Consider the following 27,076-nt stretch of genomic DNA (forward strand, 5'->3'; position numbering starts at 1 on the left):
CATCTCTCAAGATGACACTTAAAAAAGCAAAAGGTTTTATCCACAAAACCACCAGTGAGTAAACAGCCTTCACATTCTTACCCTCACACACACAGTAAGATATTTACTCTCTGATAAACAGCAATTGTAAATAAATCTCATTTAATCTCTAAAAGCCACAATAAAAATCTTTAACCTCCAAGGTAGAGTTTACAGATGTGTCTGGAAGGCTTGCCAGCACCAGGAAACACAAGGTCTTGAATAAACTACTATAACAGGAGGCACATTTTCTCTCTCGAGCATCTTACACTGACCTTCTTTTAAACAAAATATGTACAAGGGAGGAGGAAAGGGGAAACCCAACCCCTCCCACCCCATTCTCTGTACAAATCAGCCAATAAATCTAACGAAAAGACACAAGAGAAAAGGACAGAAGCCAACAGGTGGAAAAAGGCTTTTTGTTTCCTTAGAAATGCTCAGACACTTGATCTGTGTTCCCCGGTTTTGTCTTGTTTTGTTTTGTTTTTTGTCTCAGGGTGTCTTTAATGATGGTTTGATGATGATGATGATGATGATGACCAAGAATAATGATAACACTTCTACTTGGTGATTCCACGGTAAATCTAGCTTGAAGATGTCTCCATGCCTTTCAGACATAAAGCTCTGTTCTGTTTTACCAAATCCCAGGCAGATATGCAGCATCCCCGGGACTCAGCTATCTGGATTGTATAGATGGGGGAAACTGAGGCACCCCCCTCCCGCCCCCTCCCAGTCCCCCTCACACAACTCCTTTACAGTGACTACCACCAGAGAAATCCCTGAGACTGGAAAAGTTTCTGGATTGTCTTGCCGCAGAGTTCTCTTGCTCTCCCATCTCGCCTGCCTTGCCGCTCTGCCTCGGGAGTCTGGGCTCCGGTGATAAGGTTTGGGGTACCTCCCCTTCACGAGGAGCGCCAGGGCAGTGTGGGGGAAGTACACACACACACACACACACACACACACACACACACACACTCACACACACAAAGCTCGATGCAATCTCTGGGCACTCGGCAGAGCCCCAGCAGCCCTCACTCAGCCTGAGAACCACAGCTCCAAGCTTGCAAGGCCTCCCTGGGCTTCAGGCTGGGGCTGCTCTGAAAGAGGGCTCTGCCCTCCTCTCCCCCTCTTTCAGGCTTCTCTCTCTTCCTCTCTCTCATTTTTTTTTCCCCCCTCACACCTCCACCCTCACACCCTCCTCCCACCCTTCTCCATCTACCCCTTCTCCCCCACCAACCCAGAGGCACAGATCGTGTTACTGGGGTTCCCTAGAAAGAGGGGCCATCCTCAGCCCTGCGCGCCTTCTAAGACTTCCAGGGGCAAGGCGAGAGCTCCAATGGCAGGACCCCAGCGCTCCTCCTGAGCAGCGCAGGAATGAGACCCCCCACTTCCAGGCACGGGCGAACGAGCCTGCCACAGAAGAAGGAATTGTTAGGGCTCTTACCTTTTTTATGAGGAGAAATTCTGGAGAATCATTTCAGAAACTGAGGGGGGAAAGTGAATGAAGACAAAAAAGACCCTTTTCCTGCAATCCCTGGCCTCCTGGTATCAAGACACTAGGACAACATCAAAGCAACTTAGGGGGAACACTTTAGGGGCCTATTGTCTGCTCTGGTCTGATCTGTTTTTCTTCTGACTCCCCCTCTTGCTGCGGTGACACTTGGTACAGCCCAGGCATTCATGCCAAGTAGCTTTCACACATGGAAGCTTGTCTCAAGCAATTGCTGACAAGCCACAAACAAGACATTCTCCCTCCCTTCTCGGTGCCCCCCCACTCCTCCCCCTCCACCTTTTCCTCCTCCCCCCTTGTCTCCCCTCCTCCTTTCTTCTGAATGCAAACTAAAACTCTCCAGTGACAGGCAGGCTTGCAGGCTTGGCCTAGCTGCGCACGCAGACACACACACACACACACACACACACACTCTCTCTCTCTCTCTCTCTGTCTCTCTCTCTCACTCTCCTCTCTCTCTCTCTCTCCCTCTCACACAAGCAGCTCAGCTAGTTGCTGCACTGGTGGAGTTAAGAGACAGGAAAAAGCCTAGGCTGAGTTGGGGGCAGGGAGAGAAAGAGAGAGGGAGCGGGAGAGCCTCCTGTGTCCTGGTAAAAATGGCAGAAGAGAGGTGAGCCCTTTGGAAAAACAGCAGTGGCCACACACGTGTGCACACAGACACACACTGGGAGGCAACCTGAGCTCAGCAAGAGTGAAATAAACCACCACAAACCAAACAGCAAGGTCCCATCAGCTTGAGGTTGGGGGAGTGGGGAGATAAGAGAGTAGGTGGACCCAGCTCGGGGGCTTCTGTTGAATGTTGAGGTGCCTTTCTTTTCTATAGTAGAGAAAAACTGGTTCCCGAAGGATCCGGTCTTTCTTCCCTGCATAATTGAGCAAAAACCTGAGCTACTAGTTAAAATAAAACCGTGAAATGTGTAAATGTGCGAGTAAACTTTAACTGTGGGTTCAACTTGTACCCAGGATATTTTTAAAGTGGATTTTTTTTTCCAGAAACCCTAGAGAGCAGTAGCAAGGAGAGTAGTAACAAGTAGTGTAAACTCTGAGAGCTGTGAAGTGTGATGCTGAAGTTACTGATTGCCAGGCGGCTGGAATTTATGGAGGGTGGGCACTGCGAGTCGCAGGGGGAAGGGTGGGTGAGTCTCGCGGAGCTGTTTTCTAGGAATGAGGGGGAATGAGGTAGGATAATGAATATGGCATGAAGCGAGGCAGGAATTTGATTGGTGTAGAGGGAGGAGGAAGGTGGGGGTGTAAAGGAGGGAAGGGGGGAGCACTGCATTTAAAAAGGAAGAAGAAAAATGGAAGCCCAGAGATTGAAACATGCGAGGGGGAAAATGAGATGGCAAAGGAAGGCAGAAAATGTGAGCGAAAAGGAGCACAAAGGATGTGCAAATTTGCAGATGGCATGAAATCAGGAGGGCCAATTGAGATCAAGAAGAACGACAGGATGATGATGTGACATTCATATTTTTAGCATGTTGTGGGGTCACAGACCTGACAAGGTCTCCCCAGCCTAGGCCAGGAAGTTGCCCCTCTACCTGCAGGAGCTGGAGGGAAGCTGAGCTCCTAACGGGAGCTAAACCAGATCTGTATTCTTACAGGAAGGTGGCTTATAGTCTGTTTCTCAGAATCTTCTACAAAATGCAAATTACGTGAACACGCATCACTCACTCCTTCGTAGGGGTGCAATAAGGAATAAATTATGACTTTTTACACTTAATACTAGCTAAATGGCTTGTCACTACCTAAAAGTAACTGTATCAAAGACACATCCTTGTTCCTGCTGACTTTACCCCTTAGTTTGCTTCTCCATTATGGCTGATCCCTACAACTGTCTACCCTGACTTTCATTCATGCTGATTGTGAGAATATTAACTACTTTTGATTGAGTATTTACTTAATTTTTAGCACATTCCCAAACATTTATACCATGAAGTCATTTCTCTTAAGACCGTCTCCATGTCCAGATGCTAAAAAATGAGGCACAGAGAGGTTCAATAACTTCCCCGAGGTCACACAGCAATGTAGCCATGGAGCTCAGATCATACTCAGACCTGTGTGATTCCAAAGTCCCAGTATTTACCCACCACCTCATGTCCTCTGACCGCCTAGCTCAGGTTCTCCACAGCACCCCACTCAGCCATACAAACGCATTGTTTCTTTCTGTACCCAAGGTTGGGTTTGGGTTTCTCGCTTTGAGCCAGGGGACCTTCTGACCTCCCCTTAATAGACTACTGACTCACCGTCCACTTCTAAGCGATGATGACTCACTATTCACAATGAGGCCTTTAGGCAAGAATTGCACGAAGGGTCAACTTAACCTTTAATGACCATGCGATTTGGAGATTTGCTGGGCAATGGGGAAAGGCAGCGTAGGCCAAGAAGTCTTCCCTTCCTAAAAAAAAAAATAATAAAAGCAAACTAAAAACACCTGTAAGGTGTGGCTGCTGCTGCTGCTGACGATGATGACAGCAGGTGACATTGATGAAGCTTTTTCCTCTCTTAAACAACCCCATAAGGTACAAGCAGTTATTGCTCCCATTTTCTAGATGGAGAAGCTGAGACACAGAGGAGGTTTGGTGAAGTGCCAAGCTCACTGAGGCAGAAAGCGTGACTGAGCTGTAGCTCCAGGCAGCCTGCCTCTCCAGAGCCCATGCCCTCCACCCCTCGGCTGTGCTGTGCTCTGTGAGGTAGCCCAAGGAAGTGAAGAGCCCTTCTAACCTTTAGAGTGAAAACCTAAATTCTTGGTGAGAGAGAGCAGAGAGGGGCAACAACAATGCTAGTGTCTTCATGTGGCATCTCCATGAGGAGCTATTGGAGAAGAAAGCCTGTGCCAGGCCCACAAACAGACCCAGTTCTCTAATTCCTCTGCAGCCCCACCTGGGCAAGGACAGCGCATCCTCAGCCTCTGGGTCAGAACATGTTGGTAGGAACACCAGGTCGGACTCTCTTGCCTCCAGCACTGATGGCTTCCGCCTGCCAAGTCCAAAGAGTGAAGAAAAGGAAATCCAAGTAGATAAGTGAACAAGATTACTGCTCGAGTGGTTCTCAGCTTATTTTACAAGACTTCTGAATGCTAACTGCAGGGTATGGAAGAAAATACCCTGAATTCTTGGGTAGACCTGGGTTCTAGTGCTATTTTACCACTCATAGGGATGGGAACCAGGCTCTTCCGGCCAAGCTTTGTTTCTCCATTTATAAAATGAGCTGATGCCATGAGATCTAGCACCTTCTCCAGTCCTAAAACACTGTCATCCTGGTAAGTGTCCAGTTGATGAGGAAAAGACAAAAAGCCAAGGGAGTTGATGAGATGTGTGTTTGGGCTCATGCATATGTGTGCCGGAGAGGGTCGTGAAACGAAGGGATGGAGCAAGAAAGACCCTTGTTGGACTGGTCTACCTAAATTATGGCATGCCTCTTCCAAAATACCTTCTACGTAATAGCTATTTTTCACTTTATTTTGTTTCACTGCTGGAATTCCCAACAATGACAACGTCACTTGCTATATTAACAATCTTTTTAAAAAGAAAACGCCCTAGAGAGGATAAAGAAAATTAGCCGCTCACACGTTAGTGTGAATTATTTCGTTAGACTACTTTCCTCCGAATATCTAATTCATATCAAATGGCCATTTAGGTTAGAGAGTGAAGTGGAAAGGGGAAGCGAGTAGATAGTTTTAGAATTGAGAAGAGTCTTGGTGTCAGGCAGGTCTGATGTGGGGGTTGCTTAGAGCAAGAGAAGATAAGCAGGCACCAGGAGATGTCATAAACTATTAGAAGGTGGGGACATAATAAAGGCACCTGGCTGGCTGCATTGGGGGAGCACACAACTCTTGATCTCAAGGATGTAAGTTTGAGCCCCATGTTGGGTATAGAGATAACTTAAAAATAAAATCTTAAAAAAATAATAAAAATTTAAAAATAAAGGAAGAAGGACCCTGGCTTCATCTTCCTCCACCTTCCCCTTTCCCTGCATCTGGCAAGTGCTCACAGTAACTTCCTATGGGGTCAATATGGGGCTTAGTTCCATTTAAAACATGGTTTTCATGAGGGAAAGATGCTCAGCCAACTGAACACCCAACTTACAAATTAACGCTAAAAACCCAGCCCATTCATACTTTGATATCTATCTACCTGTACATATTTAATTGTGGGGGAAAATGTGGGAGTCAGACAAAAGAGGTTTCTCTCTCCTCCACATTTCTGGAAGGTGAATTATCTGACATGAAGGAGAGAATCAAGCAGAAAATCAGGAACCAAGTTTCAAGATTTAGCAAGATAAAGCAGCAATTTAGAAGCAGGCAAGATTAGAACTTACCTGATCTGAAAATAGCCACTTCTCCTAATAATAAATTAAATATATCACATTACATAAAAATATAGCTACCTCCCTCCGCCCCCATGATTAAAAGACAGGGTGAAGTTACTGGGTTCTGGAATGAAAAGACATGAGTCCCAATGTGATGTACTTACAAGCTGAATGATCGTGGTCAAGACTTTTAACCTTTCTGAGCCACGATTTTATGATACTTCCCACAGTATCATGAAGTGATGAGTTCCCATGTCAATGGGCTTTATAAAGAGGAGAGGGCTATACAAATTTTAGCCAGTGATAGGTAAAAATTTGTGATGATAAGAGCACTACTCTGTGTCAGGCATTCTGTTTATATCCAGTATCTCATTTAATTGTCACAAGTCCCTGCTACAGCAACACAATACAGTGTGCTTATGTACTTGGTCTCTATAGCCAGATAGGCCTGGTCTTGAGTTACAGTGAGTTACAATCACTCTGTGATTTTGGACAAATTGCTCCACCTTTCTGAGTCTCAGTTTCTTCCTTTGCAAAACGAGGATATTAATAGTGCCTTCCTCATGGGATTATTTCGAGGATGAAATGAGATGATGAATGCACATGACATAATTAGCGCAGTGCCCACACGGAAAGTAATCAACAAACATTAGATGTGATATTTGTTTTCATTTCACAGGCTTGGTGAGATTAAGAGCTTTGCCCAAGGTCATGCAGCTTGTAAATACAAGACGTCCGAATGTGGTTCTTTTTCACCCAAAACCCCTGCTCTTTACTGCTCTATATTGTCTATCTTGCCATTGATTTTTCTGAACCACGGGTAATTGAAAGTACGTACTAATTGCATCATCATTTGCTTTACCTTTATTAGCTTCCCATGTGAATTGTAGTCTGTAAACATAAACACTCAATGAATATATTTTCCATACAGAACATCTTGGAGAGATGAGGTTATTATTTAAAAATACTGTTTGAAAAGATCCCTCAAAGTAATCCGGAGTACAAGCATCTCAGAAAAGCATTACGGCAGACTCGTGTTCTGGAGCTTAAAAATTATTAGTCGAAATTTCATCGTCTCTTCTCAGCTGAGCTTCAGGTCAAAGAAGAGCATTAAGTGGCCAAAAGGTTCAGTATGGGAGAAAGAACAAAGCAGGCAGGTAATCCGCAGTCAGTCTCCCCAGACTTTAAGAGACATGCAGAAAATCGAGAACTTCCATTTTACAGGCCAAAAATATTCCAGGGAGCCCAACTTAAGTTTGAATATATATATATTAACATGAGATTCACATTCCCAAGCTCCGGTGAGAGGTGGCAGGTGGAAACAGATCATCACATAGCAAGGAACAGAAATCCCCTCTCCCACGGAAGGAGTGACTACAGCTTCTTCCTTCAATCTAAACGACAATGAATCAGAAGGATGGGCTCCATGTGGGGTGGTTGAGAGGATAACCATTCTGGAAGCGGCCACCAGAGTCAATGCCCCAAGGTCCTAACACACCATTTTTTTTAAACACACTATCACACTATTTTCAAAGCACATTTATTTCATCTTATTTTTTTTCCCAGGCAAATTTCTGGAAAAGCTCTAAATGTTACAAAGGACCTCTGAATGCTTTCAGCAGACCCTAATTAAATGATGAAGGATAGTCAGTTCCTGTGTGTTTGATTCATGTTTATGATTGTCATTTAAGTGGATGAACTGATGATAACTTGAAGTCCTGTGCTCGTCAAGGGGAGACCAGGCACCTACGCGGGTGCCCTCATGCACAGTCCTCTGGGGGAAAGATGGGCCCAGATTGGCATTAGTAAGCATCCCAACTCTGCAGGTTGTAGAACGTCCGTTAGGAACAAAGTGTATGTGTAATAACACAATTGACATGTCAGTGGGACAGAAAAGCCAGTTCGTCCCTTCTCCCTCTCCTCTAAGCAGGTTGTGGAAGGGAGCTTAGATGGCCCTGGGAAAGTTCTGAGGAATTGAGGTTAGCCCAGGCAAGGAAGGCACAAACTGGAACAGCGGACTTTGGCCAGGGCTTTATCTGTAATGCCCCATCCCTGAGGTCTGCTTCTCTACGAAGCTTGCAGCTCATCAGAACAGAAAGAGGCAGCAGAACTACCAGTGGGAGCAACGGTTTTGGTAAACAATGAGCCAACTTCTTCCCCAAGGGAGCAGATCAGAGGAGCTGTAATCACACTGGAGGGAAACTCTCTAGCAGTTACACAGACAGCCAGGAAAGGACTGCCTCCCCTGACTGCCCTCGGGTGCTGGGCTTCCCTCGCCTTGGTTCAGGGCAGAGGGATTCAGGTATGATCTGGGTCACTCAGCTGCTCCAGGCCTGCTTAGAAGGCAGCCCAGGCAGCAGCTCCCTGGGCCACCAGCTACAGCTACATAATGCTCCGCTCCAAGTGGCCGTGAGTTCCCTTTGGGCTGACTCTGAGAGGGGGACATATAAAAGGATTTCTTACTAGCCTGGCTCCAGAGTTTGAGTTGTTCCGCCCTGCAAAGCTGGAAAGAGATAATTGCTCTGAAACTATTACAGTTGCATTCGTAGTACGTCTGGACCTGAGGTTGTTTGACCTCTGGAAACCTGGAATGGAAATAATGCAATTATCTGAGCTAAAGACAATTTAATAATAATAATAAAAAAACACTGAAGCCAGGAAAAGGAAATTTATCTTTTATGCCACATGTCTTTTGCCTAGCAATGGAATGTGTACCTTTCATAAAGATGAAAGATGTGGTGAAGACTGAATAGAAGGTGGTATTTTCAATTCCATTCAATAAGCATTTCTTATTACCTGTTGTGTGCAAAACACTATGCTTGGACTTGTGCCACCAAAACCAGTATGACTGTCTCTGTTCTAAAGCAGTGCGCCATCTAGATAGAGGAAAAGAGAGAGATGCTTAAAAGTAACCACAGCACCAGCCATCCTGAGATAAAGGAAGTCAGCAGGGATCACAGGCATTTTTTTTTAAGTAGGCCCAACGTGGGGCTTGAACTCATGACCCTGAGATCAAGAGTCACACACTCAGTTGAAAGGGCCAACCAGGCACCCAGGTAGTGCATGCATTTGAGGTACCTGCCCAACACATTCCTTCCATTCACGGAGAATAACTGCCGAGCCACCTGCTCAGAGAAGCTCTGACACTTGTGTTTATACCGTGCAACCAACTCCCCTGGCCGGTAACATTCTCTCTCCCAGAAATTTAATTAGGACTTAACAGAAGCGAGTTGATCTCTCTTAGCCCTAGCATTGAGAGAACTCCTGAGGTTAAAAAAAAAAAAGTAATGAAATCAACCTACTTGGAGAAGTAGCAGATGAGAGTCCACATGGCCTGAAGGAGTGAAAGAGAGGAAGAGAGAGAGAGAGCGAGAGTCCTTGGTTGTCTGCTTTCCAAACCACAGCTGCAGCTCTGGTGGAGGCTTCCTGACTTCAGTTCCTTAAGGTGTTCCTGATTCTAAGTTACCCCCCAACTTCACTCCCTCCCCACTAGACTAGCTCTAACGTGTTTCTCTTTCTTGCCCCCAATAGAGAGGATGAAGCTCTAACTCAGTCCAACCCTCATAAATGCCAAGCAGGGAACTCGTTCCGGATGCACATCAGATAAATTGAACTCACAAGGAGTTTGAGGCCTAGTAGGGGTGCTGGTAGGTGAAAAGTACATATGCAGTACTATAAAAGAAGTGTGAAGAGAATCTGGGGAGGAAACAAGCATTTATGTCTTCAGAAGAATTTTGGGAAGGTTTCACAGAGGATGCAGTGTGTGATCTAAACCTCGAGAAGGATTTTAACAGATTTGGTGGGATAAGGCGTTTTGATCAGAGGAAAAGGTGCTTCCTACTGAGAAGGCAGGAAGGGCACGTTAAGGTATGACTTCTACACTTCATTGGCTCTCCGATTTTCAAATGCGCTCCAGAAAGGCAAGAGAGTGTGCCCCCTATGACCCACAGGCCATATTCGACCTGTTGCATTTTTGTATGGTACAACCTGCAATCCAACAAAGGTTTTTACATTTTAAAATAATGTTTGGGGACGCTTGGATAGCACAGTCTATGAAGCATCCAACTCTTCTTGGTTTCGGCTCAGGTCATGACCTCAGGATTGTGAGATCAAGCCCTGTGTTGGGCTCCACACTCAGCGCAGAGTCTGCTTGAGATTCTCTCTCCCTCTCCCTGTGTCCACCCCCACCCACTGACTCCTGTTCTCTCTCTCTCTAAAACAATTACATAAATAAAATCTTTAAGATAAAACAAAATAAAATAATGGTTGGAAAAAATCAGAAGAAAAAGAATATTTGGGGTGCCTGGGTGGCTCAGTGGGTTAAAGCCTCTGCCTTCGGCTCAGGTCATGATCCCAGGGTTCTGGGATGGAGTCCGCATTGGGCTCTCTGCTCAGCGGGGAGCCTGCTTCCTCCTCTCTCTCTGCCTGCCACTCTGCCTGCTTGTGATCTCTGTCAAATAAAAAATAAAAAGTCTTTAAGAATATTTCATGGCATGCGAAAATTATATGAAGTTCAAATTTTGGTCTCCACTAATAAAGTTTTATAGGGACACCGTCACCCTTATTCCTTCATATATGGTCTACAGTTGCTTTCGTACTGTAACCATGAAGTTAAGTAGTTGCAACAGAACCGTATGGTCTGCAAAGTCCAGACTATTTCTATTTGGCTTTCTTTGCAAGAAAAGATTGCTGACCTCTACCTTATATTCCAGGCTCCAGAGGTTTCCTTTGAACATTTGGGATGTGACGATGCCACTTTCAGAGAGTGTATATCAAATATCCATTTATAATGGTATTATCAATATGTACTTTGTAGGAGTGTTTTGAGAATCATCTAGAATATCTGTCATGTGAACAAAGATGTGAAATAGTATACATATTTTGGACCCCGTATCATAGAGAGAGAGAGAGAGAAAGGAAACCTTAAAAATATGTAAAGAGCTATCAGTATTAGTTACGATATTGGTTATTTTACTCTGTAAAGTTTTACAGAACAGCAACAATAGTAACATCAATAACAACCACCTTATATTGACTGCTTACTATGTGCCAAACATAGTGCCCAGTGCTTTATGTATATATCATCTTATTTAAATTTCCTGGGATGCTTGGGTGGCTCACTCGGCTAAGCACACAACCCTTGATTTTGGCTCAGGTCATAATCTCAGGGTTGTGGGATCAAGGCCCAAGTTGGGCTCCAGCTCAGCAGGAAATCTGCTTGCGGATTCTCTGTCTCTCCCTTTGCCTCTCCCACCTCCACTCACACATACACTCTCTCTCTCTAAAAAAAATTAAAAAAAAAAAAAACTTCCTAAGAACTCTATGACATAAGAACTATGATTGCCCTCACTTAACAAACCAGGAAACTGAGGCACAGAAGACCCAAACAACCTGTCCAGGACCACACAGCTAGCATCAGTAGAACCCTAATGTAAACAAAGGTGGTATGAGCCCAGTGCTTTCCCTCTTCCCAGCACAGCACATGTGCACTTCTTATGTTATGCATTTCTTGTTAGAACTTTTTAACACTGTCCATCTATTACTTTTGTAATTAGGAAAAACATATACTTTAAAAATAAATAAATACATAAGTACATAACATGGTTCCTGGACATACAGTGAGGACGATGATAGTGGTGGTGGTGAGGAGGAGGAAGGAGGAAGAAGATGGTGGCAATTTACATTTATTGGCCTCTTCCTACAATGTACCAGGCAATCGGCAATCGGCATGCTAATTAAGTTGAGGAGGCATTTGCTAACTTGTTATTATTGCTGATATTACTCTTTTCACCAACAGTTTTTTCCCAGAGGTGTGCTGGGGCTGAGTGGATCTGGAATGGAGATGGCATCCCAAGTCTCCATGCTTAGGGCTATGAAAAGTTGTCTTAATATTTCTCCCACTTCCTTGCCATTGTAGGTGGTCAGAGAATGAATGAGTGTAGATGGGTGGAGCAGATGGCTCCTGGGGTCAGGTGGAAGAGAGATCTAAATCTGGTTCCAACATGCACTTGGTGCTGCAACCTTAATCTGACCTTATGTTGTCACATTGGACATATTTGTCCTGCTTTTCCAGTTCCATCTTATGGACAGGACAATAGGTGTTCCAGACCACTGGAAGGGCCCACTGCCCCACTGGCAGTCCTCCCATGGCCTGAGAGTCTCTCATGAAAGATTCATTTCTCTGAGTTAAAGTTTGGCCAAGGAGAAGTGGGAAGGCCTGGCTGACTCAGTCAGTGGAGTGTGTATCTCTTGAACTTGAGGTTGTGAGGTCAAGCCCTCCATTCAGTATAGAGATTACTTAAAAATAAGATCTTAGGGGCACCTGGGTGGCTCAGTGGGTTAAAGCCTCTGCCTTCGACTCAGGTCATGATCCCAGGGTCCTGGGATCGAGCCCAGCATGGGGCTCTCTGCTCGGCGGGGAGCCTGCTTCCCCCTCTCTCTGACGGCCTCTCTGCCTACTTGTGATCTCTGTCTGTCAAATAAATAAATAAAATCTTAAAAAAAAAAGATCTTAAAAAAGTAAATAAAGTTTGGTCAAGGAAAGGTGTCACAGAAAGCCACTGACTTTGCGATGATTTAATTTCATAGAATCCTAAGATGGGAGAGTGAAGAGTCACCTAGAGTCCAAAGCCTCATTATTCCCGCATCTAAACCCCTTCCTTCCTTTTTCCATCTCTAATGAGAGAGGAGTCCTTGTCTGTGCCAATCCTTCTCCTACTTTGGGTTCCCTTCCCCTCTCTGTCCATCATATTCTTTCTATACCATCATCCTGCACCTCCACTGTTTCTTCCATCAGTATTTATGTTAGTTCAAGTTCCCCTCATCTTAAGATAAGATCAAAGTAAAATAAATTAAAATAAAATAAAATAAAATTTAAAAAGGCCTCCTGGGCTTCAATACTCTTCCTGGCTAATGCCTTGCCTCATTTTTCTCCTCAGCCCGACTGCTTCTAAGAATTGCTGATAGACTCTGAGGGACACATGGTAGAACTCCAGATTTGTAAAACAGTCATATGGTTTGGGAGGTCTGGTTCAGCGCCGAGGAGGAAGAGTGAGTGGCACAGAAATTGGTCAAGGAAAGGAGGAGAGGAACATGGGAGGCTCCTGTGGACAACCTATTTCATAATGTTATCTAAAATCAATACTAACCTCTCCCACCAATTAATAAATTATAGTGGGTCTGGGTACCTGCTCAGAATATGCCAGCTAGGTACTACGGGGGTGGAGGTGGGGTGGGAGGTATGTTACAGTCAAGTACTTACCACTGCCTTTGAACCATTCAGTTTCGTCTGGGAGGCGGGATATACACACTCGATTAAGGTATCCGTTCAGGGCAGTGCATGATTAAGGCTACATGAATGATCTAGATTAGTGGTCCTCAGACCACAGCATCAGCATCACTTAGGAATTTGTGACTAGCAACATAAATTCTCAGGTCCCATCCTAGCCCTGCTGAATTTGGAACTGGGGATCCCAGCACTCTGTTTTAAAAAAGTCTCCCCCCACCCCCACACCCCTGCCAGGCAATTCTGATGTGAGCTAGAGTCAGAGAAGCATGGGGTAGGTAATGTGGAATCCTGGCTAGAGGTCCAAGTCAAACTTACCACTCAGCATTTACATTTGATTCTGATCGATGACAGAGAGTCATCCAGGAAGGGCAGCCGTGGTGAGTAGATGTATAGGGGTAAGAATGCATAAACCATAGATGGAAAGGAGGAGAGGGTGCTGCGGGAGGGATGAAGGCCAAAGAGGCTGGGGACCAGAAGCAGTTGCTGGGAGGGAGTGGAGGTGGCTGCGGAGGGCGGGGCAAGCGAGCCCTGAATACCAGACTCCTTTGGGGAAATAGAAACCTCTTCTGGTTCTCTCTAGAGAGGGCTCCACCTGCCACATCTCATTTCTTTCTCTCCTTTACCTACTCAGGCATTCTCTCCCAGCCTCTCATCTCCAGAAGTGAGGATCACCCCTTCTCCTTTGATCTTTGCTGCTCTGATCCAGGAAGGTGTCTCTTTCCCTGCCTGCCCCATCAGTACTTCCTCCTTCCTCTCCCAATCCACCCCCTCACTCCTGCTGCCTATGAGACATTATAAACCACTCCTTTGAAAAACTGTGCCTAGAGAGGCTACATGATTTGAACAAGTTCCTATTCAAAGCGTCAGGGGGGCCACACCTGCCTCTTCGATTCTGAGAGCGTGTACTCGGGACTCGTTCAGCGTGGATCAGAAGCCGGGTGTCGGCGCCGGCTGTACGAGGGGCCCCAACAGGGAAGTTACACGGAGGCCCTGCGATGCGGAAGGCAGTGCGAAAGCGGCTGGAAGCAGCTCTCTGTGGGAAGTCCCTTCCAAAGCCCAGAGGAATGCTTTCAGGCTTGCTGCCTTGTTTCCCAGTGGGATGTTCTCTCAAGACAGAACCTCCACGGGCACCTTTAGGCTCTGATGTTTAGGCATCATACTCCCAGAGAGGGAAGTTGGTGCCGTGGGATGTGCGTTGGTGGGGGGTGGTGTGTGTGTGAATGCACAAGGGATGCTCCTTCTCTTAAAGGTTTTCAACGCAAGACCAAGGTTTTAAGCTAGCAAGGTGGTTTTGTCCAAACTGTTTAACGTCTCTTCTTGGCCTTATCTATAAAATGTGGATCCTAAGATCAACCGACAGAGTCCCTGTGAGGATCCAATGAGAGGGGCAAGCCCAGTCTAAATCACAGTTGAGCCTTGAACAACATGGGAGTTAGGGTCACCGAGCGTCTCCGTAGTTAAAAATCCAAGTAAAACTTTTGACTTCTCCAAAAGCCTACAGTTGGCCGGAAAGCCCTGATACCACAGACGGTTGATTAATACATATTTCATTTGTTACATGTATTATGCGCTGTGTTCTTACGATAAAGGAAGCTAAAGGAAAGACAACGTTATTTAGAACATCATACTGAAAAGAAAATACATTTTAGTTCTGTACTGTCCACATCACATATAAGCGGACCCATGCGGCTCACACCTGTCTTGTTCAAGAGTAACGACATATGGCCCACGCAATAGCTCATGACCACAGGGGTCTCTCAGGTGCTCTCCCTGTTTCCTCTGGCCTCTCCTCACTCCACTAGACCCTGCCCAGTGTTGTGAACTGGTTTTCCTAAAATAGGATTTTTATTATGTGGCAGGTTATTATCGCAAGATATTAGTATTGGCCACTCCATCTCATTACTCAACATTTCCTTTCATCTTCTCTACTTATACATCAGACCTTCCAGTCACCAGGTCATCCCAGGAACAAGACAAACGGAGAGAGGAGCTGGGACTCTTCTGGCCTTTTACCAGGAGAGACCGGGAGGCCCTTGCAGGCCTTATGAGCTGCACAAGGCCAGGAGCTTCAGGGAGCCTGCCTGCAGACCTGGGAACCATGACGTCTCAGGAGCGCCACGTGGAGGGTGACTCTGCCCGAGCGCCAGCTCCTTCCCCAGTGCTTGCTGAGGCCCAGGGCTCTAGGTGTCCACTCTGAGCATGGAGCTCCCCACCAAGGAGTGGAATGGAGGCTAGAAATAAGTTATCTTTTGGTTCTTGGGTATTTTCGTTCAAGGCTTGACATTTAAAAAGCTGTTACTGACCATGTTGTTTCCCTAACCAAAGGGCCTCAGTGACTCCTTACTGCCTTCAAACTCAAATCCATATGTTATCCTGTCATCGGGGCTCTCTACAGTCTACTCATCCCTGCCCATTTGGCCAGACTCACAAACTGCTTGTCTCTTGCTCCAGCCTTGCCTGGCTCCTGATTGCTGCTGGGTCTATACCTCACCCACTGGGGTCTTCACTGGGTGTCCCACAGCTGCCTCACCCGTTACCACCATACCTGCCTCCCTTACTTGCTATAGTTCCCCTCCAGAGCTGGTGCCACAAGAAACACATTTGTGGAAGCAGAGACCTGGGGGTCCTTCTAGCCCTTTTCCCCTTTTCTCGCCACTCACGATGCCCAGGAGAGCCTACTTCTTAAATAATTTTGACTCTGTCTTTTTCTCTATACTCCCACCCCACTGCTTTAGTTCTGGTCTTATTATCTTGAGTTCTGACTATAGCTCTGCCTCTTCCCTTCCCATCCCTCCCACACTGCAGTCAGAGAAGTAGCAGTGTATAGGAGTGGACAGAAAAGCTTCTTCTACTCCTTACTCCTGGAGTGAACGTGGACAAGTCTGTATATTTCTCTGGAGGTGATAAAGGTTATTGGGAGGTTGAGGCTTGTAAAACACAGCTAGCCCTACCCAAATAATATAAGACACTGTTATCATTATCTTTCCAAAATGCAGTTGGGTAGGTCATTTCCCCTGAAAAATTTACTGATTCCCTTTCCTCTGTACAAAGCCCAAATTCCGTAGCATGAGGTAAGTGCCCTCATGATATGATCTCTACCTGCCTAACTAACCGATTTCCCATCATTCTTCATCTGCCCTTATATACTGGCTTAGGCAGTGTGCTTCCTAAGGAGGCTTTGCACTTGCTATCCTTTGTGCCTGTGGTACACTGACTCCCTTGTCACCCACCGAGCCCCCACCTCATTACAGCCTTCTGCCTACTACTTCACTTATACCTCGGTTGTTACACTTACTACACTGTAATCTTCTTTAAAAAAAAAAAAAAAAATAGCGTCTGCCTCCCCCATTAGACTACCCATTGAGAGAAGGGATGATTTCTTATTCCTCTTTAAGTCACACAACGGATATTTCTAAAAAACAAAGTCTGTTCAATGAATCAATGAATAAACAAAATGCAAACCATGTTCATTTCCACTTCTGCGAGTTTCCTCCTTGGCCTCCCGTCCCCTACCCCCATACATTTATACTATACCGAGGCTTCAAATCAAATCAGATTCCACCACCCTCAGAAAGCCACTCAGAACTACTCAGATCCATCTGCTAATGTTAACACTGAGGACGCCTGTAAAGCATGATCCTGTTCTGCCCTGTCTCAGAGTGGTTCTCATACAGACTGACACCAGTTTTAAAGTAGAGGCTCCTTGAAGGCAGGCATGTAGTTTCCTGAGCTCCCTATCCTTTATGATCTTCTTCAGCACAGTGGCTGCTTAGTAAATGTCTATCAAACAATGAGTCAACAAATAAGTATTTGCAAGAATGAACAAATGAATCAGTGTCTCTTGGGTCTTAACATATTGTAGCAGGTACCTGTTTTGTCCACCTAGGGATGTATTCATATGTGATCTTAGATTTTTGTCTACTGTATTCTTTCTGTAAGAGATTGTGAGCCCAAGAGCAAAGTCTGCCTTATACTGCTTTTCTATTTCTCTCAACCCTGATCACATTGCTGGAAAAAAAAATAGTACGAATTTCGTAAATACTTCTTGAGGAATGGAACCAGCCTCTTTGACTAGTAACGGAATCACAAACTGTACAGAAGGAGAAATTGGTCTGGTGAATTACAACAAGTTCTACTCGGTGTCTGTGCTTCTTTGCATCACTGTTTTTCTCCTGTTCTGCTCTTGTTCAAGTCTGTTTCTCTAGCCTGCGGCTAAACATTACAACCAGCTCAGTTCCCACTACTCCATCTTATTCAATGCCAACAGCAGTTTTCCTGGGGATCTTTCCTCCATTAATGACTACCATTGCCTGCTCCTATTCCAAACTGGTCCCGAGGATGAAACTGTGGCCTTATCACTGGCCTGTAGATTCAGTAAGAACAGAATGATTTTCTCTCTTTTTTTTAAATTAACATATAATGTATTATTAGCCCCATGGGTACAGGTCTATGAATCATCAGGTTTACACATTTCACAGCACTCACCATAGCACATACCCTCCCCAATGTCCATAACCCAGCCACCTGATCCCTCCCCTGTCACCCCCTCAGCAACTCTGTTTGTTTTGTGAGATTAAGAGTCTTTCATGGTTTGTCTCCCTCCCGATCCCATCTTGTTTCATTTTTTTCCCTCCCTACCCTCTATGACTGCCCAACCCTGCCTATCAAATTCCTCATATCAGAGAGATCATATGATAATTGTCTTTCTCTGATTGACTTATTTCACTTGGCATAATACCCTCTAGTTCCATCCACCTTGTTGCAAATGGCAAGATTTCATTTTCTGATGGCTGGAATATATATATATATATATATATATATATATATATATCTCACATCTTCTTTATCCATTCATCTGTTGATGGACAGCTAGGCTCTTTCCATAGTTTAGCTATTGGGGCCATTGCTGCTATAAACATTCAGGTACATGTGTCCCTTTGGATCCCTACATTTGTATCCTTAGGATAAATTCCCAGTAGTGCAATTTCTGGGTCATAGAGTAGCTCTATTTTCAACTTTTTGAGGAACCTCCATATTGTTTTCCAGAGTGGCTGTAATAGCTTGCATTCCCACCAACAGTGTAGGAGGGCTCCCCTTTCTCTGGATCCTCACCAACACCTGTCATTTCCTGACTGGTTAATTTTAGCCATTCTGACTGATGTGATGTGGTATCTCACTGTGGTTTGGATTTGTATTTCCCTCATGCCGAGTAATGATGAGCACTTTTTCATGTGTCTGTTGGCCATTTGGATGTCTTCTTTGCAGAAATGTCTGTTTATGTCTTCTGTCCATTGCTTGATTGGATTATTTGTTCTTTGGGTGTTGAGTTTGATAAGTTCTTTATAGATTTTGGATACTAGCCCTTTATCTGATATGTCATTTGCAAATATCTTCTCCCATTCTGTCAGTTGTCTTTTGGTTTTGTTGACTGTTTACTTTTGCTGTGCAAAAGCTTTTGATCTTGATGAAGTCCCAATAGTCCGTTTTTACCCTTGCTTCCCTTGCCTTTGGTGATGTTTCTAAGAAGAAATTGCTGCAGCTGAGGTCAAAGAGGCTGCTACCTGTGTTCTTCTCAAGGATTTTGGTGGATTTCTGTCTCACATGAGGTCTTCCTTCCATTTTGAGTCTTTTTTTATGTGTGGTGTAAGGAAATGGTCCAGTTTCATTCTTCTACATGTGGCTGTCCAATTTTCCCAACACCATTTGTTGAAGAGATTGTCTTTTCTCCATTGGACATTCTTTCCTGCTTTGTTGAAGATTAGTTGACCATAGAGTTGAGGGTCCATTTCTGGACTCTCTATTCTGTTCCATTGGTCTATGTGTCTGTTTTTGTGTCAGTACCATACTGTCTTGGTGATTACAGCTTTGTAATAGAGCCTAAAGTCTGGCGCTGTGATGCCACCAACTTTGGTTTTCTTTTTCAGCATTGTTCTGGCTATTTGGGGTCTTTTCTGGTTCCATATAAATTTTAGGATTATTTGTTCCTTTTCTTTGAAAAAAATTGATGGTATTTTTGATGGGGATAGCATTAAATGTGTAGATTGCTTTAGGTGGCATAGATATTTTCACAATATTTGTTCTTCCAATCCATGAGCATGGAATGTTTTTCCATTTCTTTGTGTCTTCCTCAATTTCTTTCATGAGTACTTTAGAGTTTTCTGGGTACAGATTCTTTGTCTCTTTGGTTAGGTCTATTCCTAGGTATCTTATGGTTTTGGGTGCAATTGTAAATTCAGTTTCTGGCAGACAGCATATTGATGTGTCTTGGTTTTTTTTTTTTTTTTTTTAATCCATTCTGATACCTTGTGTCTTTTGATTGGGGCATTTAGCCCATTTACATTCAGGGTAACTACTGAAAGATATGAATTTAGTGCCATTGCATTGCCTGTAAGGTGACTGTTACTGTATATTGTCTCTGTTCCTTTCTGATCTACTACTTTTAGGGTCTCTCTTTCCTTAGAGGACCCCTTTCAATATTTCCTGTAGGGCTGGTTTGGTGTTTGCAAATTCTTTCAGTTTTTGTTTGTCCTGGAAGCTTATCTCTCCTTCTATTGTCAGTGACAGTCTAGCTGGATATAGTATTCTTGGCTGCATGTTTTTCTCATTTAGTGCTCTGAATATATCATCCCAGTCCTTTTTGGTCTGGCAGGTCTCGGTGGATAGGTCTGCTACCAATCTAATACTTCTACAGTTGTATATTACAGACCTCTTGTCCCAAGCTGCTTTCAGGATTTTCTCTTTGTCACTGAGACTTGTAAATTTTACTATTAGATGCCAGAGTGTTGACCTATTTTTATGATTTTGAGGGATTTTTCTCTGTGCCTCCTGGATCTTGATGCTTGTTCCCTTCACCAAATTAGGGAAACTCTTGCTATAATTTGCTTCAATATACCTTCTGCCCCCATCTCTCTTTCTTCTTCTTCTGGGATCCCAATTATCCTAATATTGTTTTGTCTTATGGTATCACATATCTCTTGAATTCTCCGCTCGTGGTCCAGTAGTTGTTTGTCTCTCTTTTGCTCAGCTTCTTTATTCTCCATCATCTGGTCTTCTTTATCACAAATTCTCTCTTCTACCTCCTTTATCCTAGCAGTAAGAGTCTCCATTTTTTTATTATACCTAATTAATAGCTTTTTGTTTTTCAACTTAGTCAGATTTTAGTTCTTTTATTTCTCCAGAAAGGGATTTTATTTCTCCAGAAAAGGATTCTCTAGTATCTTCCATGCTTTTTTTGAGCCCAGCTAGCACCTTGATAATCATCATTCTGAACTCTAGTTCTGACATCTTACTAACGTCCATATTGATTAAGTCCCTAGCCGTCGGTACTACCTCTTGTTCTTTTTGTTGTGGCAAGTTTTTCTGCCTTGTCATTTTATCCCGATAAGACTAGTTGAATGAGAGAACAAAATACTAAAAGGGTAGCAATGACCCCAGAAAAATATACACTAGCCAAATCAGAAGAGACATGAAACTGTGGGAAGAATGGAGGAAGAAAAGAAAAAAAAATACATATATATTTGAATGGCGAATAGAACAGAGCCACACACTTGATTTTGGGTGTATTTTGGTCTGTTAGAAGAAACTATCTCCCAAAATCTTAAAGAAAGAAAACCTATATCTATACAAAAATAAGGGTAAACATGATGAAGGGATGGAATATGACTGTAAAGATGAAAATTTTAAAAGATTCTAAAAAGGAATTGATAAGATAAGAAGTTGGTTGAAAAAACAGAAAAAAAAAAAGGAAAGAATGGGATCAGGCTATAGACTAGAATAAAGCCATGCACTAGATTTAAGGTATATTTTGATCTATTACAAGAAATTGTATCCCAATATTTTAAATAAAAAAAAAAAACAAACCTATATGTATACAGAAAATAAGGTTAAGTACAATGAAGGAATAAAATATGACAATAACAATGAAAATTAATACCAATTTTTAAAAAGGTATTATAAGATAAAATAGTTAAAAAATGTTAAAATAGGAAAGAGGAAAAATTTTAAAAAATAAAATAAGAAAAAAAATTTACTTTAAAAGACTAAAGGATCATGGGAAAAAAGAGATGAAATCTGTGTTGCTTTTCCCTAGCTCTGGAGTTCCACAGTTCTCATTGATCAATGAAGTTGGTCTTGGCTGAATGTTCTTGCTGATCTTCTGGAGGAGGGGCTTGTTGCCATGATTCTCAAATGGTTTTGCCCAAGGAGGAATTGCATGGCCCTTGCCAGGCACCAGGCTAAGTAATCTGCTCAGGTTCGTACTCTGGAGCTTTTGTTCCCTGAACGCTTTCTATACAGCTTTGGAGGATGGGAATGAAAATGGCGGCCTCCTAATCTCTGGCCCCATAGGAGCCAAGAACTCAAGGTCCCACTCCTCAGTGTGCCCTCAGAGAAAAGCAGTCAACCCTTCCTGTTTCCCTGGTCTCTGACTGCACTCTGTGCTCATCCAGCCTGGGCCTGAGCATTTCTATGTCTGATGCACAACCCCATTTGGAGTGTCCAAACCCAGCTGATTCTTGCAGCAGGCTCTCGCTCTGCTCTTCCCAGAGAAGGAAGGTGAGTCTCCATGGATCTTTCATGGATCTTCCACCTGTGGGGTCCCTGCTCAAAGAGTAGTGACCTGACTGTGCCTTGGATAATGGTTTAAGGTAACCTCGAGCTGAGAGCTCACTCCTCAGCTCTGGCTCTGTAGCTGGCTTCCCCACTCTGACACCTGGGAGCTCTGCCACACTCAGACACCCCTTGTCTTTCTGTGACCCTACATGTCCTGAGACCACACTGTCCCCATGAGGGCTCCACTCTCCACTTAGCCTCTGGAGCAACATCCCTCAGTGGAGCAGACTTTTAAAAGTTCTGATTTTGTACTCTGCTGCTCTACTGCTTGCTGTGAGCTGGTCCCTCCCCACCATGGTCTCTCTTTCCATATATCAACTTGAATTCACTTCTCCACATGTCCTACCTTCCAGAAAGTAGTCACTTTTCTGTTCCTAGAATTGCTGCTCTTCTTCTCTTTGATCTCTTGTTGAGTTTGTAGGTGTTCAGAATGGTTTGATAGCTATCTAGGTGAACTCCTGGGACCTGATGATATTTAGGTCTCCTACTCCTCCACCACCTTGCTCCTCTTCCCAGAATTATTTTCTTATAACAAGAGCAAATAGCAACAATCTTAAGAGCTAACATGTAGGGAGAGCTTGCAATGTGGTGGATGACAAACTCTCTGCCTTAAAATTTTTTATAATAAAAAATTTTTAATAGCAATATCTGGTTACATTTCATTGTCAGAGAGTTGAAACATTCAAGAGTACATAGAGTTAAAAAACACAAAATGTCAGAGCAATTTTTTGCATATTATCAATTAACCCTCGTAACAATGACAATAACTAACAAATACATAATCAGACACTATTTTACACATTTCACATATATTAACTTATTTTAAGCAGCAGCACAATCAGTTGAGGTAGATTCAGTTATTATCTCCATTTTACAGACAAGGAAACTGAGGCATAGAGAAGCATAGAGAGATTCAGTAACCTTCACTGACGTGTTACAGTGGGGGAAGTGGCTGAATCTGGATTCAGATGAAAGGAGCCTGGCTCTAGCATCCATATTCTTTATTGTGATGTTTTATTGCCTATGGAGCAGTGTTCACATTATTCCCATTCCATAGGCTTCTTTATTCATTCAGCCAATAGCAAATATGTATTAGCAGGTGCCCTACACAGTTCCAGGATGTCACCATGAATAAGACCCTGTCCCGGTCCTCATGGGGTTTCCATTCTGGATGAGGACACTGTGGATAGGAAGTACATATGGAGTGAGGGCTGACTGGCCTGTATGAAGCAGCACTGGGACTGTCAGGTTTGACTCCAAGGCCAGTATCCTTAACCGGAGGCCATACTGCTTTCCCGAAGAGGTTCCATGTCAAAGGCCTTGGAAAACCTCATAAGGATGACTGGTGACACAGAAGCAGGCATTTCCCACTGTCCTCTCTCCTTTCCTTTCCATGTTACTCTCCTGCTCCTTCAAGTGCACATGGGTAAAATTTAGGCTGATGGCATCAAACAGGGCCAGAGAGATTGCTGAGGAGAACAAGCTCCTGACCACCACCAACTGGGCATTGCTTTATTCACCCTTAAATGAGCTTAACTCTTGGTAATCTTACCAGAAACCCTAGTTGGTAATCCTTCCCTCTTTATTCTCCCTGACAGTCTTCCCACCCCCACTTTCCCCACCTAATTCAAGACCTTTGGGGTCCTTACAAGGGAGAAGTTCTGTTCAACCTCAATCTCTCCAGCGATGTCCCACTACTCTGGTCTGGGTCAGTCTCCTTGAGTCATTGGGACCATTGGCACCTTATATATCCTTCCTTCTCACTGAGTTAAATCACCCTGCTCCTCTCAGCATTCGGTCTAGATCTTTTTCTAAAACTCATATCCCTGTGAAGTCCTGTCCGAGTTCTTATTATCATGCTTCACTTGTGAGGCACAAAACTCAACATGGTCTACATTCAGAGAGGGTCAGTCCTGTTTCCAAGATCAGAGTAAGCCAGTCTGATGGCCCTTCCTAGCACACTTTCCGGTGAGGACACTGTGGAGCTGAGTGGTCTAGGGAGCCTCACTGTCTGTAGCCTGAGCAAGTGCCAATCTGGGGATGGACTGGTGGTCCTGGGAAGTGCAGAGACCTGGGGACCTAGGGACAAAGGTATATACAGGAGTCCCACAAAGGGTGCTAAAGCCAGGCTGAGGTTCAGCTCTCTCCCTCCACAATTCTGGGCCTGGGAATACAAGAACACCTTTCAGCTTTCAGAGACAACCCAGGGGAAGGGAGGGCACAGGGCTTGGCTGCTTCACCCTCAGTGAAGTACTCCTGTACCACACAGATGTGGGGTTCTCCATTGCTCAGGCATTGGGGAGCTCTCTGAAGACCCCGTGGCTCTTGAAATCCCATAAGACAAATCCAAAAGAGGAGGTAGGTCAGGGGCCTAGGAGGTTTGGTAAAGGGATTCGGCACCTCTCTCCCTGTGTCATGTCACATGACTTTCTCCTGGGTCTGGAACAGCTACTTTTCAGGGATGTGGAGAAAAAGCAACAAGCTCATTTTTAAGCTTAGTCCAGATTCTTTTCAAGCACATGAACAGGTGGTAAATTTGGGGAAGTGATTCTAAGGAATAGGACTGGTGGCTTAGGGATCTTGTGAAGATTGAAACAGGAAAGAAAGAAATACCAATCCGTGCATACTTTATGGATCTGATCATCACTGTGGGCAACCAGAGTTCAGTCTTAGTTAGGACCCTCTGAGGAATGCTTGTCTAAAGCATCTCAGACTCAGCAGCCTGCAGGGTAGAAGAGGGAAGTATCAGTCCAGCAGTTTCCACTCTCTGTTGATCAAGTGCTGTTCCTGGGGTGTCAACTTCCACACACACTTCCAGGTTTGCACGTGTATCAGATCAGTGGAGCACATTCCTGCAGGCAGGAAGGGCAGGGAAGCCAGGAAGGGAAACTGAGGTCTGCTCAATGCACCAGAAGGTGTGGTGCTGTCAGATTTTGCTTGCCTGGCAGCTGGTGGATGCAGTGATGGCTGAAATAACAAAGCAGGCTGAGAATGTAGGTGGGGCATTGGATTCAGAAGGAATTCTCTTTCCACTCCCCTCTGCCTTCAGAATCAGATCATAATTATCCTTCAAAGTTCAGTCCTCTGCCATGAAGATTTCCCAAAGGAGTCTTGTCACAGCCAACTTTCCCCTTTAATCTCCTAGAGCACATTATCCAATCACCACTTATTTTTTGCTTGATTTGTGCTACACACTACACACTACACACTACAATGGTTTTACTCCTTGGATGATACTGTAAGGGCAGAGACTTCATGCATCCCCACTCATAGGGCCTGGTAGAGTGGGGGACGTAAAACAGGCCTGTCAATTGTGTTCATTAAATCAAATGGTTATAAATGTTATTAGCAATAAGGTTCTGCAGTTTTCAAATATTTGTTGGAAAGCATTTGCTCTTTCTTGCCACCATAGGCTAAGTTGTAGGAATGGAAGATATGAACTTGGGTGAAGATTTTATTTAGGGTTCTGGATTTAAAATTTAGCCAGTGGAAGCATGTTACTTTCTTACCTCCCAAAGTCTTCAAGTTATCTTGAGCAGAAAATGTACTTGTGACCCCCTCTTTGAAGGCCTGATGTGTGCTGGACTGGATGTCCCAGCTGGTCATTTCTTCCTGTGCCATTGCTCCCACTTTAGCCTGGCTCACCCCTTCCTTCATAAACATTTTGGGGCCAGATCCACTCGAGTCATTGAATATTGACCCAGAGGCTTCTATGGGGAACTCCAGTGATTCTCTTTCCTTATTTTTTTATTTATCATTTTATTTATTTATTTAAAGGTTTTATTTATTTTTTAAAGGTTTTATTTATTGATTTATTTGTTCATATGTTTATTTATTTATTTTAAAGGTTTTATTTATTTGAGGTAGAGAGTGAGAGTGAGAGAGAACATGTGCAGGTGGAGAGGGCAGAGGGAGAGGGAGAAGTAGATTCCCCACTGGGCAGGGAGCCTGATGTGAGGCTTGATTTCAGGGCCCTGGGATCACAGCCTGAGCCAAAAGCAGATGCTTAACTAACTGAGCCACCCAGGCACCCCTAAGATTGCTACTGTCTTGGGACAGAAGTAACTGATCTTTTGAGAATTGAACCATTGACATTAACCTCACTGGTGCAATGCTTTAATTAACACAGACTAGCCCATCATGTATACCTTGCTACCTAGACTAAAAGGGAGCACTGGACATGAATAATAGAAGCCATAGGTAATTCAACCCAAGAAACAGCTAATGAGGGCATGTGGCATGCTGGCCTCACATTACTTGGGGGGTGCCCTAAAAAGACCATTACATTTCATATCAGAAACCCTGGGTTTGAATCATGGCTTTGCCACTTAATAGCTTTGTGATCTTAGGTCAGTCATTAGGTCAGATGTCCTAGTTTCCTCACGGGTAAAATGGTACCAATAATTCTTCATTTTCTGTGATGTTTGTGAGGATCAAATGAGATGCTACATGTGAAAGAACATTTAAATAGTTAAGTGTGAAATATTACTGGTGTTATGTAAAGATGAACAAGACCCAGTCTCTACCTTGAAGGTTCTTAACTTTTGGCTGAGCCTGACAGGGCTGAATTCCCCCATAGACAAATGTCTTTGAGGAACAAAATCAGGGCCCTGGCCCTCTTGAACTGAAAGGAAACTTCTTGTTGGAATAACTCTCCTTCCCTCCACAGGGGCCTCTTTGCGTTCCCAGCCAGGGAGGTGGCTGTTGATCTTAGGCCATCTGAACAGGCAGCAGCTAACTGCTAGGAGGGGCCCCTACCCCCAATAACACATAAACACACTGTGGAGAATTGAGAGATATATTTGGGTAGACCCCCAAGCAGGACATATGTAGATGTTCCGGAGCAAATCATTCTAGACAAATGGTCTAAAAATCAAATTTGTCAGGGCTCCTGGGTGGCACAATTGGTTAAGTGGCCAACTCTTTATTTCAGCTCAGGTCATAATCTCATGGGCTGTGGACCAAGCCCTGCATTGGACTCTGCGCTCAGTGTGGAGTCCACTTGAGTTTTGCTCTTGCTTTCCCTTTGCTCCTTCTCCTCCAACCCCCCGGCTCACTTTCTCTCTCAAAGAAATAAGTAAATCTTAAAAAAAAAAAAAAAAAAAGTCCAAGAATCAAATTTCCCCACAATTGCCCCCATGACAACCAGTCAGACCTTTAACAACTAATTAAGTTGTAGAAATATTAGTAGTCATGCACATATTTTGCTAGTACTTAAGAAAACACATGGAGGAAAAAAAAGAAAGAAAACACATGGAGAAACTAGAGCTACTCGAGTTTGGGAACCCTTTAAATTCTTAGAGTTCAGGCAAGGTTGAAAAAAACTGGAGAGCTTTAAATAA

General features: G+C 44.1%; 1 protein-coding gene and 1 long non-coding RNA gene across 2 annotated transcripts in view; both read right to left on the reverse strand.

The window, feature by feature from the left end:
* BCL9 (BCL9 transcription coactivator) overlaps positions 1–1,653 on the reverse strand; it is an 83,894-nt gene extending 82,241 nt beyond the window's left edge. The window contains exon 1 of the mRNA XM_032848171.1: positions 1,463–1,653. The gene's annotated coding sequence lies outside the window, so the exon portion shown is untranslated. The remainder of the gene's footprint in view (positions 1–1,462) is intronic.
* A 6,629-nt stretch (positions 1,654–8,282) lies between these two features.
* Positions 8,283–13,499, reverse strand: LOC116861521. The gene is made up of 4 exons (XR_004381504.1): positions 13,440–13,499; positions 9,139–9,170; positions 8,633–8,712; positions 8,283–8,421 (listed from the first exon to the last, which is right to left on the reverse strand). It is a non-coding gene; the product is annotated as an uncharacterized LOC116861521 (long non-coding RNA).
* Positions 13,500–27,076: the final 13,577 nt, after the last annotated feature.

This window comes from Lontra canadensis, unplaced genomic scaffold (genome assembly GCF_010015895.1).
Source record: "Lontra canadensis isolate GAN:19392208 unplaced genomic scaffold, GSC_riverotter_1.0 scaffold200, whole genome shotgun sequence".
NCBI lineage: Eukaryota > Metazoa > Chordata > Mammalia > Carnivora > Mustelidae > Lontra > Lontra canadensis.